Raw genomic sequence first — 14059 nt, forward strand, 5'->3', positions numbered from 1 at the left:
ACACACACACACACACACACACACATACATGAAACACACACACACACACACACGCACGCAGGAAAACATGCACACGGCCCACAGTAATCCCACAGTAAATTAGGCTGTCTGTGTGTGCAATTAACAAGGAGAGCATTCTCTGCATATTTCCTGTGAGTCAGTAAATGGAGGTTATGTTTCTCTTCTAGGGATCTGCCCTGCGGTCTGTCTCACTCACAATCCACACGTAGCCTCCATTACTTACTTCCCACTCCAAATGCTCTGAGGCTGGCCAGCACAGGAATGGAGAGGATTTCTCCTCAGTCAGCACATAATGGGACTATTTGATTGATGGAGTTGTTTATTTCCTGATTTTACACACAACTGGGTGTAAAAGTTTGACTCTGTGGCACTGTGTGTGTATAAATGTGTGATGGTGACTGGCAGGGTTGGGGAGTAACAGATTACAAAAAAACGGTAACTGTAATCAGTTACGTTACCAGCTAAATATTGTAATCAGATTACAGCTGCTTTTGAAAAACTAGACGATTACTTCGAGGATTACTTTTGAATTCAGAAAGGATGTTTGCGAAAAAATCTTTGACACTTCTCTGTTCTCTCAATGACATTCAAATCAGCATTGAAAAAAGGCGCAAGTTTAAGGCGGTTCCACCTGAGCGAGTCTGACCACAAGTCAGAGACCACTATGATGTCAGAGACCACTATGACAACACACCAGATGTGTTTGATGGAAAGCAGGAATGTGTATTTGAACCCAATAATGGTTGAATTCTAGAAGTTTAAACTGCCCAAAAAACATTGTTTTTTTAAACCAGTGGACAGCCAGTGAATATAGTGTGGATCCCAGCCTATGGACTAAAAGTGGGACTTTTAATGCTCAATCTAATTCATGCTGATAAAAATGAATAATCCATAGGCCTAATGGACACATGCTCAAACTAACACACTTTTAATAGACTTAAAGGGGCAATTTGTAGTTACTACATCCATTTTTGGACTAATAAATTATATATATATTTGTAAAGATATCATTTAATCGTATTATTTTATGTAAAAAAAATGTAATCTTTATTTAACTAGGCAAGTCAGTTAAAAAGAAAAACTTATTTTCAATGACGGCCTACCAGGTAACAGTTGGTTAACTGCCTTGTTCAGGGCAGAAAGACAGATTTTCTACCTTTGTCAGCTCGGGATTTGATCTGGCGCTCTAACCACTAGGCTACCTTCCACCCTATGTAGTAGAAAGTGATGGGTAAGAAGAAGCCTACATAACCAACACATAAAGTCAAATTTAACACCCATACTGTATATGGCCAGCTATGTAAACTTTAACATTGATTTATCCTGCATTAGATGTCGGTAACATACATGTTTGTCTTCTTCTAATGCCTCTTAAGGGTAAAGTAATCTAAAAGTAACTGAATGTAATCAGATTGCGTTACTGAGTTTGGGTAATCCAAAAGTTACATTACTGATTACAATTTTGGACAGGTAACAAGTAACTAACGGATTACATTTAGAAAGTAACCTGGCTGGCACTGTGTGTGTATAAATCTGTGATGGTGACTGGCACTGTGTGTGTATAAATCTGTGATGGGGACTGGCACTGTGTGTGTATAAATCTGTGATGGGGACTGGCACTGTATGTGTATAAATCTGTGATGGGGACTGACACTGTGTGTATAAATCTGTGATGGGGACTGGCACTGTGTGTGTATAAATCTGTGATGGTGACTGACACTGTGTGTATAAATCTGTGATGGGGACTGGCACTGTGTGTGTATAAATCTGTGATGGGGACTGGCACTGTGTGTGTATAAATCTGTGATGGTGACTGGCACTGTGTGTATATAAATCTGTGATGGGGACTGACACTGTGTGTATAAATCTGTGATGGGGACTGGCACTGTGTGTGTATAAATCCAGGTTGTATCCCAACCAGCCGTGATTGGGAGTCCCATAGGGTGGCAGATAATTGGCCCAGTCTGGATTTTGCCAGTGTAGGCCGTCATTGTAAATAAGAATAACTTAGCTAGTTAAATAAAGGTTACATTTAAAAAATATATATATACATCTGTGATGGTGACTGGCACTGTGTGTAGAAAGCTGTGATAGTGACTTAGCTTGGTCTGGTCTATCTCTTCTACCTCATCTGTACAGCAGGGCCCCCGTTGTGGAGCATAAAGGCTTTGGCTCCTGAGAAACGTTATCTCCTAACGGGCCATGGCACCTCCTGTAGCTCTCAGCAGCCGTACCGACACCATGCTCACAGTGGGGGAGACACGCACACACGCAGATCAGCATCACACACCGACCTCCTTATCTCTGAACACATATTACAGCGCTGCCTGTAATTTAGTGCAGAGTGGGGGGGGGGAGGGGGGAGGAGTCATTGTACTATGAGGCTGACCTTTGTACAACACTTGAATGTAAAATTCAATATAAAGCTACGATAAAGAGAAGAGAAGAACCAGGTTTAGAATGCAAATGTAACCCTTTCATGTTTTTGCTTTCTATTCCATTTTTTTTTGCTCTTTGATTCCCTTCCAAAAATAACAGGCGCAAATGTCCTTATGGGATATGGGCTCATAGGCTAGTGTTAGGGTTCTAATTGGTCTGCGTGTCATTCAGCCGGGTTTGAGTTGTAAGTAACTGGCTTTCTCATCGTTTGTGCTTCAGTCAGATGGTGGATTGACGAGGTGAGAGAGGAGTGTCTTCTTTCACCACACTGTTAACTTTCTGCACAACACACCTTTCCCATTATAGGACGATCACCTTTCCAGTAAAGCTTAATCAGTGTGCACATATTTTTTATGTGTGTGTGTGTGCGTGTGTGTGTGTGTACATGTGGGATTTAACAGCATGTAAAGTAGGGAGGGTAGTCTTTTATTGATAATGAGATACAATTATGAGCACCTTGTCTGGGTTGGGAGTAGGAGGAGGGGAGGGGAGGGGGGCTGGTAGCTAGACAGTGAGGTTTTTGAACAGGCTTTATACCCTCAGCACCTAGTTACAGTGGCTCTAGGACTGGCTGTAAACAGTGATTTACATGAACCTGCATCAGGTGTGGTCTCCCCTTGCTAACCCTTAATCAGCTACAGTCAGTCTCCTATAACCATGACTCATAGAATGCTTTGGCTTTAATATCAGAGGTCAAATGCTTATAACATTGACCTGGTAATTCCTTAGAGGTCAAGCAAAGAGGCCATGTCACATGACACTGATGGGGTCAGGGGTCAGACTACAGAGTCCTTCACCTTTGGGCACCACCCAATGATCCTCAAGGGTGTCTGAGATAAATTTGATGTATCAAGAAGGAAAGGGTTTACAGTATATGGTATACTGCCTCCCGTGTTTTAACCTGCCCCATAATGCATTGGTTCAGCTATGAAGGCTATTGCAGTCATTTCTGACCACATTTCTGCGTGGTCAGAAACCTCAGTGAATGAACCGAGGTAAAGGAAGTCTGATGATTGATGAGGGATCCACGGGAACTAATATCCTCCCAGTAACTCAGGACATATCCCCAGGAATGATCTCCAGCGGCATTTAGCAGAGCTATAATCATATGTCTATACGCTATAACCAGGGCAAAGCCTCCATCATTCAGGTAGCTTTACAGATCTGGGGTTATAATGCAGAAAGCCTCGGTCACCCACTTAGCTCGTACCAGCTTTGTTACCTAAGCTCAATTACAACCTGCAATGAGCTCAGAAGACAGAACTTCTGCCATTAGGACCCTGCCATCGACAGTTTCACTGTAAGCAGTGGCAGCAATCACCTCTGATAAGAGGATTATGGGGCTGAGGAGGAATCCTCCCCGTCCTCAACACATACTTTGCCGTCTGCCCAGAAAGAGCCAGCTCAGCAAGCTCACTGCTATTAGGCCAACTCCTATAGCCACAAAGAGTGTCCGTCTCTCATCTGTCCCCTGTTCTCTAGCTCTACTCATCTCTCACTCATCTCTCACTTCTCTTTCTGTCTGGTGTCCTCTGTTCACTCTTTCTCCCCTCATCCGGTTTTATTTTGACCTTCCTCTATCCTTCTTCTTTCTTCTGCTGTCTCCCTCCCTTCACTCGCCTCTCTTCATCCCCTTCCCTCTGTTGTCAGTAACTCATCAATGCGCCGGCACGGGGTAATATCCTTGCTTGCATTGTTCATAAACTTTACTGTCTGGTGGAAGGCTTTTTTTTCTCCTCTTTTTTAGTGCAGTCGACTTAAAGCTCGGGAAGTATATGTTCAGCGTCCCTGTCGTAATGTCTGCGGAATGGCTGTGTGCTGTAAAAGGGACCTTAATTGCACCGTGACACAATGGGAGCTGGCACAGTGACGGTCCCCATGGACCCCAGCACAAGAGGGGACAATGAGTCAGAGGGAGAGAGAGAGAGACACATTGCCACTGCCTCACTTTTCTACTGCGTCAGCTACACACTGGCTCTGTGGTCTGGTGGATGCATAAAGCAATGCAAATTAAAGGAATATAGGCCTACAATAATTTACAGATGAGGGGAATTTTCACGTTAGTTTTTCTCATGTTGTGTGGTACATGTCTCTTTTGGTGTCTCGCTAACCCTGTACCCCCAAAACCTTGAACTGGTACTCTTATTTTTCTTACCTGGAGGAAACACGCTAATTTTAAAATGAAAAATATTCACTGCTCATATAGTAATATTCCTGGTTGTGTTCTTCTTCTGCATACCAATAGGTGCATTAAACAGACACTGTGTTGCAGCAGAGATGGCCTCTATGTCAATGAGTCCTAATTGCCGCTCATTGAGTAGACATCTGAAAACGTGAGCTGTTGAAGACGAAACACAGAGAGCTCTGGGATGGTATATTAGCCTTTTATGTCAATCAATTATCTTTCATTTAACATGCCGCAACTCTCAAAGGATCTGCTGCCGAGTCAACAGCACAACACTAAGGGCTTGCCAACAGAGGAAAAGTCATTCCTCAATCACCATGATGAAAATGCATTAGCTTAAGAGGAAGTACTGTATGTAGTCAGAGAGATGAATGGTAAACAAGAGCAAAGAAATCAGTCACACAGGAAAGGGAATGAGTTTGTTTATTTGTCATGGAGAGAGACTTCGTGAAGTCTAGCCCATTACAGGCTGTTATTTGCAGATGGGAGAGGAAGAGGACATGAGAAGACACGGTCAGCAACTGATAGAGGGATAAAAGTTGGCCTCCATCATTATTTCATATCACGGTGTTAGTCATAAAGTTGTACACACACACCAGAGAGAGAAAGTGTGTGCGTGCACTTGGATGAATGTGTGTACACACTGTCATTGTTTTGTGATTGACAGTGTGTGGAGTTTCAACTTCAGCAACTTTGACATGTCAGTGTGTATTTAAAGTGTATTCGGAAAGTATTCATACCCCTTCACTTATTCCACATTTTGTTACATTACAGCCGTAATCTAAAATGAATGCAATAAATAAAAATCTACACACAATACCCCATAATGACAAAGCGAAAACAGAAAAACAAAAACAGAAAAACAGAAATATTCAGACCCTTTGCTATGAGACCTGAAATCGAGCTCATGTGCATCCTGTTTCCATTGATCATCCTTGAGATGTTTCTACAACTTGATTGGAGTTCACCTGTGGTAAATTCAATAGATTGGACATGATTTGGAAAGGCACACACCTGTCTATATAAGGTCCCACAGTTGCCTATGCATGTCTGAGCAAAAACCAAGCCAAGATGTTGAAGAAATTGTCCGTTGAGCCCATAGACAGGATTATGTCGAGGCACAGATCTAGGGAAGGATACCAACACATTTCTACAGCTTTGAAGGTCCCCAAGAACACAGTGGCCACCATTTTACTTAAATGGAAGAAGTTTGGAACCACCAAGACTCGTTCTAGAGCTGGCCAAACTGAGTAATCGGCAGAGAAGGTCCTTGGTCAGGGAGGTGACCAAGAACCCAATGGTCATTCTGATAGAGCTCCAGAGTTCCTCTGTGGAGATAGGAGAACCTTCCAGAAGAACAACCATCTCTGCAGCACTCCACCAATCAGGCCTTTATGGTATAGTGGCCAGGCACATGACAGCCCACTTGCAGTTTTCCAAAAGACACCTACAGGACTCTCAGACCATGAGAAACAAGATTCTCTGGTCTGATGAAACCAAGAATGAACTTTTTGGCCTGAATGTCAAGCGTCTCGTCTGGAGGAAACCTGGCACCATCCCTACGGTAAAGCATGCTGTGGGGATGTTTTTCAGCTGCAGGGACTGGGAGACTAGTCAGGATCGAAGATGAATGGGGCAAAGTACAGCGAGATCCATGATGAAACCCCGCTCAGGACCTCAGATTTGGGTAATGGTTCACCTTCCAACAGGACAACGATCCTAAGCACACAGCCAAGACAACACAGGAGTGGCTTCAGGACAAGTCTCTGAATGTCCTTGATTGGCCCAGCCAGAGCCCAGACTTGAACCCGATCAAACATCTCTGGAGAGACCTGAAATTAGCTGTGCAACGATGCTCCCCTGTGACTGACCGCCATGATTCAGTCTAATGTAGCAAAATTTGAATTTGTGTTTTTTACATTGGAAAAAAGCAGAGACACAGAGCTACAAAATGGTATATCATACACTGCATTTGAGGAACAATGGGAAGGTAATTATGCTTTGAAAGTTGATAAACTTGTTACCTCACTTTTGAGAAAATGGCTTTTGAATGTTTTGGTACCAACTGGAGAGCTCTTCTTTGTCTCCTCCCATTCCCGCATCATTAACACCCTTTTTACGCTTTAGACCGAGCCATCTCTTTAAGGGTTAATCCGAAAGTTCTGTTCAGCTGTCAAGCACCCAAGCTACCTAGCTAACTTGCTAGCTACTTCCAGACACAAATGAAAGAACATCTCACTGAACATTACTCGACCTAGCAGAGCTGGTTATTCAGAACGTTTTGCTCTCTGAGCATTCAGAGCGCACACTGGACGCTCTGGCCAAGGAGTAGGTATGATCTGATCATTCTGACCTCACAACGGCACTCAAGCACCCAAGCTAACTGGCTGACATTGGCTAGCTTGCTAGCTACTTCCAGACACAAATGGGAGAACACCCCGCTCTGACCATTTTACTCGCACTAGCAGAGCTTGATAGGCTGTTTTCATGTTATCCAGAGCGTTGGGGATTGTAATTGTGCTGCTGGCAACAATTTTAATTGTGCTTTTTTGCCGACGTTTACTGACACCGGCCATATTCAACGGGTATTGAGGGTTCGTAAATTCATCAGTTATTCTGCGCTCTGGCACACTCAGACGACTTCTCTGAAATCTGAGTAGATGGCCAGACTGAATACACGAACGTACCCGAAATGGTTACTAGCATAGTGGAGCCTTTTGTTATGACATGTAGCTAGCTATCTAGGTAAACAATGAACCATAATCCCAACTCATGATCCTAGGATAGGATAAGTAATCCTTCTCACCCCCCCCCCCTTAAATGATTTAGATGCACTATTGTAAAGTGGCTGTTCCACTGGATGTCAGAAGGTGAATTCACCAATTTTTAAGTCGCTCTGGATAAGAGCGTCTGCTAAATGACTTAAATGTAATGTAAATGTAATACCCTGCATGAATCTGCAGCTACCTAACCAACCAGGTTAAATGTTAGCTAGCTAACATTAGGCTATAACTAGCAAAGCAAATGGCTCTGAGATACAAATAATAAGATCATACATGTACCGTTAGCTAGCGAGCCAGCTAGCTAATGTTGGCTAGCTAACAGTACACTTTACCTTGAAATGGAACCACTTTCTTCTAAAATTCGAAACGTGTAATAACAGAAAATGTAGTTAGCTAGACTATCTTACCCATATTCGTCTCGGATGTCATAGTTGCCCATAGTTTGAAGATGTAATCCAGAGACAGGTGTTTTCTCCATCTCCTTAGCTATCATACTCTAATTCCACTTATTTCAAAACTTGGTTCTTCAGAAAGTGGAAAGCAACACCTTTGCTGTTTTACTAGGCAATAAATATTTTTTTTAAGCTTCGTTAGACATGATTACATACATATACTGACCAGCTCAAATAGACTGAAGCGTGCTGTGTGGCAGACCAATCCGAACTCATCTCTTGGCATGTCCAGCCCACTCATTACCTCAGCCAATCATGGCTAGCAGGAAGTTTGCTGTCTTTCTCTGTGGCTAAACCAACTAGACTCATAATTTAACAATTCTATTCATATTTACAGATGGCACACAAGTCTATTATTAAGGCACATGAAAGTAAACATGTTTCAAAAATCATTACTGCCAGAAAACGTAATCTGACTGTCATGATCGTTGGCTGAATTAATGGACCAAGGCGCAGCGTGCGTAGAGTTCCACATGTTTATTTAAATGAAACTCACAGAAAACAATAAAGTGCAAAACGAAACGTGAAGCTATGCAGTGCTCACAAGCAACAATACATAAACAAGATCCCATAAAAACCCATGGGAAAAGGCTGCCTAAATATGATCCCCAATCAGAGTCAACGATAAACAGCTGCCTCTGATTGGGAACGATACCAGGCCAACATAGAAATAAAAAAACTATACTACCCACTCTAGTCCCATCCTGACCTAACCAAAGTAGAGAATGAAAAGGATCTCTAAGGTCAGGGCGTGACACTGACAGAGCTTGAGACGATCTGCAGGGAAGAATGGGAGAAACTCCCCAAGTACAGGTGTGCCAAGCTTGTAGCGTCATACCCAAGAAGACTCGAGGCTGTAATCGCTGCCAAAGATGCTTCAACAAAGCACAAAGTAAAGGGTCTGAATACTTATATTGAATAATGATATTATAACTGAATAATGACATTTCAATATTATTATTTTTTAAACATTTGCAAAAAAAATCTAAAAACCTGTTTTTGCTTTGTCATTATGGGGTATTGTGTGTAGATTGATGAAGGGGGAAAAGGATTTAATACATTTTAGAATAAGGCATTAACGTAACAAAATGTGAAAAAAGTCAAGGGGTCTGAATATTTTCCAAACGCCCTGTATGTGTGTGTGTCAGTCACTATGTATAAAGAGATCGAAAAACAAGTATTGTATCAGTGTGTATGTATGATATCAGGATGTAAGGGATACAGTAAAGGTTGTTTGCTTTACACCAGGTTAGATGGATGGGCTCCTTCATCTACAAGTCACTGAGCAGTTCATTGTTTACAGTAAAAGGTGTCATAGTTCAGTGATGTCATTATTCATTCAGTTTCTGTGCATGTTTTTGTTAGAGAGTTAGAGGTGTTATACTGTACAATGTGTTGTGTATGTGGTTTTCTATTAGTCTGGGTTGCTGTGAGTGTTACGGTTTTCTTGACTTGAAGGAGAGGCGGACCAAAATGCAGCGTGGTTTCTATTCATGGTTCTTTAATAAAGACTCCACACATGAACAAACTAACAAGAACCGTGAAAACCCAAAACAGCCTTATCTGGTACAGAAACAGGAACAATCACCCACAAAACCCAACACCAAACAGGCTACCTAAATATGGTTCCCAATCAGAGACAATGACTAACACCTGCCTCTGATTGAGAACCATATCAGGCCAGACATAGAAATAGACAAACAAGACATCCAACATAGAATGCCCACTCAGCTCACACCCTGACCAAACAAAACGTAGGAACATACAAAGCAAACTATGGTCAGGGTGTGACAGTGAGGTTTATTGTGAGAACATCTTGCCCTACAGTACAGCAGGTATATTGTCTAGCACACTCCTAGCTTTGCTTTAATCTCAAAGCCCTTCATGTCCAGAGTTATTGCTTAGAAAATAAAACAAAAATGTTTGTTTTTTTACCGGAAAATGTCATCCGGGGGCAGAAAATAAATTATTTTTTATATCTTCTTACCTAAAAGAAACCAATTTAATTTTTATTGTCATATTGGCAGCAAATGAATTGCTATTTTCTTCTGCTGCGCTGGAAAGGTTTAAGCCTAATTGCCATAGGCGGGGAAATAATTGGGTCAGAGAGAGGTTAACACACACACACGCACAAACACACACACACACACACGTACAAACACAGACAGCCAAGGCTTCTTCCTCACTGAAAACAAAGCTTTCATTGTGTCAAGTATTCCTGAATACTGTACTTACAGTATGTACACAGCTCTCTGGCAATCTCTTTCTGTACTGTTTCACACACGTGCACATACACACACACACACACACACACACACACACACACACACACACACACACACACACACACACACACACACACACACACACACACACACACACACACACACACTCAGGTACACACTCAAATGTATCCCTATACAACTGGCCTCTCCTGGTAGTGTCGGTTTGTGGCATAATCACCTACAACACATATTGAATGGTGATTGCATGTGTAACATTGGCAGAGGGAGAGCACAGGTCATGCTATACTGCTCACACACCTGTGATGCTGCCATAATCATTCAATAGGCCCTACACATAACGCCAATAAGCAGTACTGTTAGTGTACTATGCATACACACACACACACACACACACACACACACACACACACACACACAGACGGTGGAGACGGTGGAGACATAGACAGACAGGTGAAATGTTCTCCTTGGGGTCCTACTGTTACACTCAGCTGGTCTCTGAGTGGAGTAATCAATCTCTCTTTTACTCTCTCTCTCTCTCTCTCTCTCTCTCTCTCTCTCTCTCTCTCTCTCTCGCTCTCTCTCTCTCTCTCTCTCTCTCTCTCTCTCTCTCTTTCTTTCTTTCTTTCTTTCTTTTTTCTTTCTTTCTTTCTTTCTTTCTTTTTGTCCCGCCCCGCCGCCCACCTCTGCTCTCCCGGGCCAGAGGAAGTGCGTTGTGATCGGACGTGGCAGTTGTTGATGGTGTGGTTGGTCTCCCTGTCAGTCATAGGCCAGTCATTAGGATCCTGGCCAAGTCTCAACCACTTAAACTTCTCGTCTCTCATTTAGCTTGATGGATGCACACTGTGGACAATTGTGGAGGGCAAACGTGTGTGTGTACGTGTGCGTGCATGACTGTCCCTGGGTCAGTGAAGGACACAGCATGCCAGTTTATTTGCCTTACAGTCACCAGTGACTTTCCAAGATCCTTCCTCTTACATTGCAAAGTCAATTAGCCTCCAAGGCACACATGTTGCATAGGTGAGGGAATACTCTAACCACATGAGGTTGGTGGCACCTTCATTGGGGAGGACGGGCTCATGGTAATGGCTGGAGCGGATTCAGTAGAACAGTATCAAAGACACTAAACACATGGTTTCCATGTGTTTGATGCCATTCCATTTGCTCCGTTCCAGCCATTATTATGAGCCGTCCTTGCCCTCAGCAGCCTCCACTGACTCTAACCTTTAAATAAAGGAAAAGCAACTTCACAGGCGAACTGACTTTGAATTTAATTGAGCCAACACCATTGTAATTCAAGTTTAAAATCATTGGACTTTGTAAGTAGCTACAGTGGTTCCGAGGTCTGCACTGCTGCTTGTTTCTCTGTAAAGTATTCAGTATGCCATGGGGACTAAACCTCTACTACTGGAGTCTGTGTCCTACCCCAACATTTCACAATCTGCACATTCACGCTGTAAGGGTACCTGTGAGGGCCATTTGCTAAATTATGACAGCTGCATCCTTAGCAACCTGAGTAAATTGCCCGTTCAGAAATATCAAGACAATGGAGAATAAACCCATACCTGGAGGCGTACATTAGCACAATTAATTATTCTTTGCAGGGCTATTTGTTTCAGGCATATGCCAATGCTATTTAATTACTAGATGGAGATCATCCGCAGGTAATGACTTTGTTTTTATTAATTTCCCTTGTTTAATGTCTTCTTAACAATTCATTTAATTTCTTTCCACAGCACAGGGACTACAAATTCAATGTTATTCAATAGATGGGCTAATTATTAATTTCCTATTCCTATCCACTGTGATTAGTATGTTTTATCCACTCTATTTAGTATGTTGTATCCACTGTAATTAGTATGTTGTATCCACTGTGTTTAGTATGCTGTATCCACTGTGTTTAGTATGCTGTATCCACTGTGTTTAGTATGCTGTATCCACTGTGTTTTGTATGTTGTATCCACTGTGTTTAGTATGCTGTATCCACTGTGTTTAGTATGCTGTATCCACTGTGTTTAGTATGCTGTATCCACTGTGTTTTGTATGTTGTATCCACTGTGTTTAGTATGTTGTATCCACTGTGTTTAGTATATTGTATCCACTGGGTTTAGTATGTTGTATCCACTGTGTTTAATATGTTGTATCCACTGTGTTTAGTATGTTGTATCCACTGTGTTTAGTATGTTGTATCCACTGTGTTTTGTATGCTGTATCCACTGTGTTTAGTATGTTGTATCCACTGTAATTAGTATGTTGTATTCACTATATTTAGTATGTTGTATCCACTGTGTTTAGTATGTTGTATCTACTGTAATTAGTATGTTGTATCCACTATATTTAGTATGCTTTATCCACTGTAATTAGTATGTTGTATCCACTATAATTAGTATGTTGTATCCACTTTGTTTAGTATGTTGTATCTCCTGTGTTTAGTATGTTGTATCTCCTGTGTTTAGTATTTTGTATCCACTGTGTTTGGTATGTGGTATCCACTGTGTTTAGTATGTTGTATCCACTGTGTTTAGTATGTTGTATCCACTGTGTTTAGTATGTTGTATCCACTCTGTTTAGTATGCTGTATCCACTGTGTTTGGTATGTTGTATCCACTGTGTTTAGTATATTGTATCCACTGTGTTTGGCATGTTGTATCCACTGTGTTTAGTATGTTGTATCCACTGTGTTTAGTATGTTGTATCCACTGTGTTTAGTATGTTGTATCCACTGTGTTTAGTATGCTGTATCCACTGTGTTTGGTATGTTGTATCCACTGTGTTTAGTATATTGTATCCACTGTGTTTGGTATGTTGTATCCACTGTGTTAGTATGCTGTATCCACTGTAATTAGTATGTTGTATCCACTGTGTTTAGTATTTTGTATCCACTGTGTTTAGTATGTTGTATCCACTGTGTTTAGTATATTGTATCCACTGTGTTTAGTATGTTGTATCCACTGTGTTTAGTATTTTGTATCCACTGTGTTTAGTATATTGTATCCACTGTGTTTGGTATGTTGTATCCACTGTGTTTAGTATGTTGTATCCACTGTGTTTAGTATGTTGTATCCACTGTGTTTAATATGTTGTATCCACTGTGTTTTGTATGCTGTATCCACTGTAATTAGTATGTTGTATCCACTGTAATTAGTATGTTGTATTCACTATATTTAGTATGTTGTATCCACTGTGTTTAGTATGTTGTATCTACTGTAATTAGTATGTTGTATCCACTATATTTAGTATGCTGTATCCACTGTAATTAGTATGTTGTATCCACTGTGTTTAGTATGCTGTATCCATTGTGTTTGGTATGTTGTATCCACTGTGTTTAGTATATTGTATCCACTGTGTTTGGTATGTTGTATCCACTGTGTTTAGTATGTTGTATCCACTGTGTTTAGTATGTTGTATCCACTGTGTTTAGTATGCTGTATCCACTGTGTTTGGTATGTTGTATCCACTGTGTTTGGTATGTTGTATCCACTGTGTTTAGTATGCTGCATCCACTGTGTTTGGTATGTTGTATCCACTGTGTTTAGTATGCTGTATCCACTGTGTTTGGTATGTTGTATCCACTGTGTTTAGTATGCTGTATCCACTGTGTTTGGTATGTTGTATCCACTGTGTTTGGTATGTTGTATCCACTGTGTTTAGTATGCTGTATCCACTGTGTTTGGTATGTTGTATCCACTGTGTTTGGTATGTTGTATCCACTGTGTTTAGTATGCTGCATCCACTGTGTTTGGTATGTTGTATCCACTGTGTTTGGTATATTGTATCCACTGTGTTTGGTATGTTGTATCCACTGTGCTTAGTATGTTGTATCCACTGTGTTTAGTATGTTGTATCCACTGTGTTTAGTATGCTGTATCCACTGTGTTTGGTATGTTGTATCCACTGTGTTTGGTATGTTGTATCCACTGTGTTTGGTATGTTGTA

Source organism: Oncorhynchus masou, chromosome 9, assembly GCF_036934945.1.
Source record: "Oncorhynchus masou masou isolate Uvic2021 chromosome 9, UVic_Omas_1.1, whole genome shotgun sequence".
Taxonomy (NCBI): Eukaryota; Metazoa; Chordata; class Actinopteri; order Salmoniformes; family Salmonidae; genus Oncorhynchus; species Oncorhynchus masou.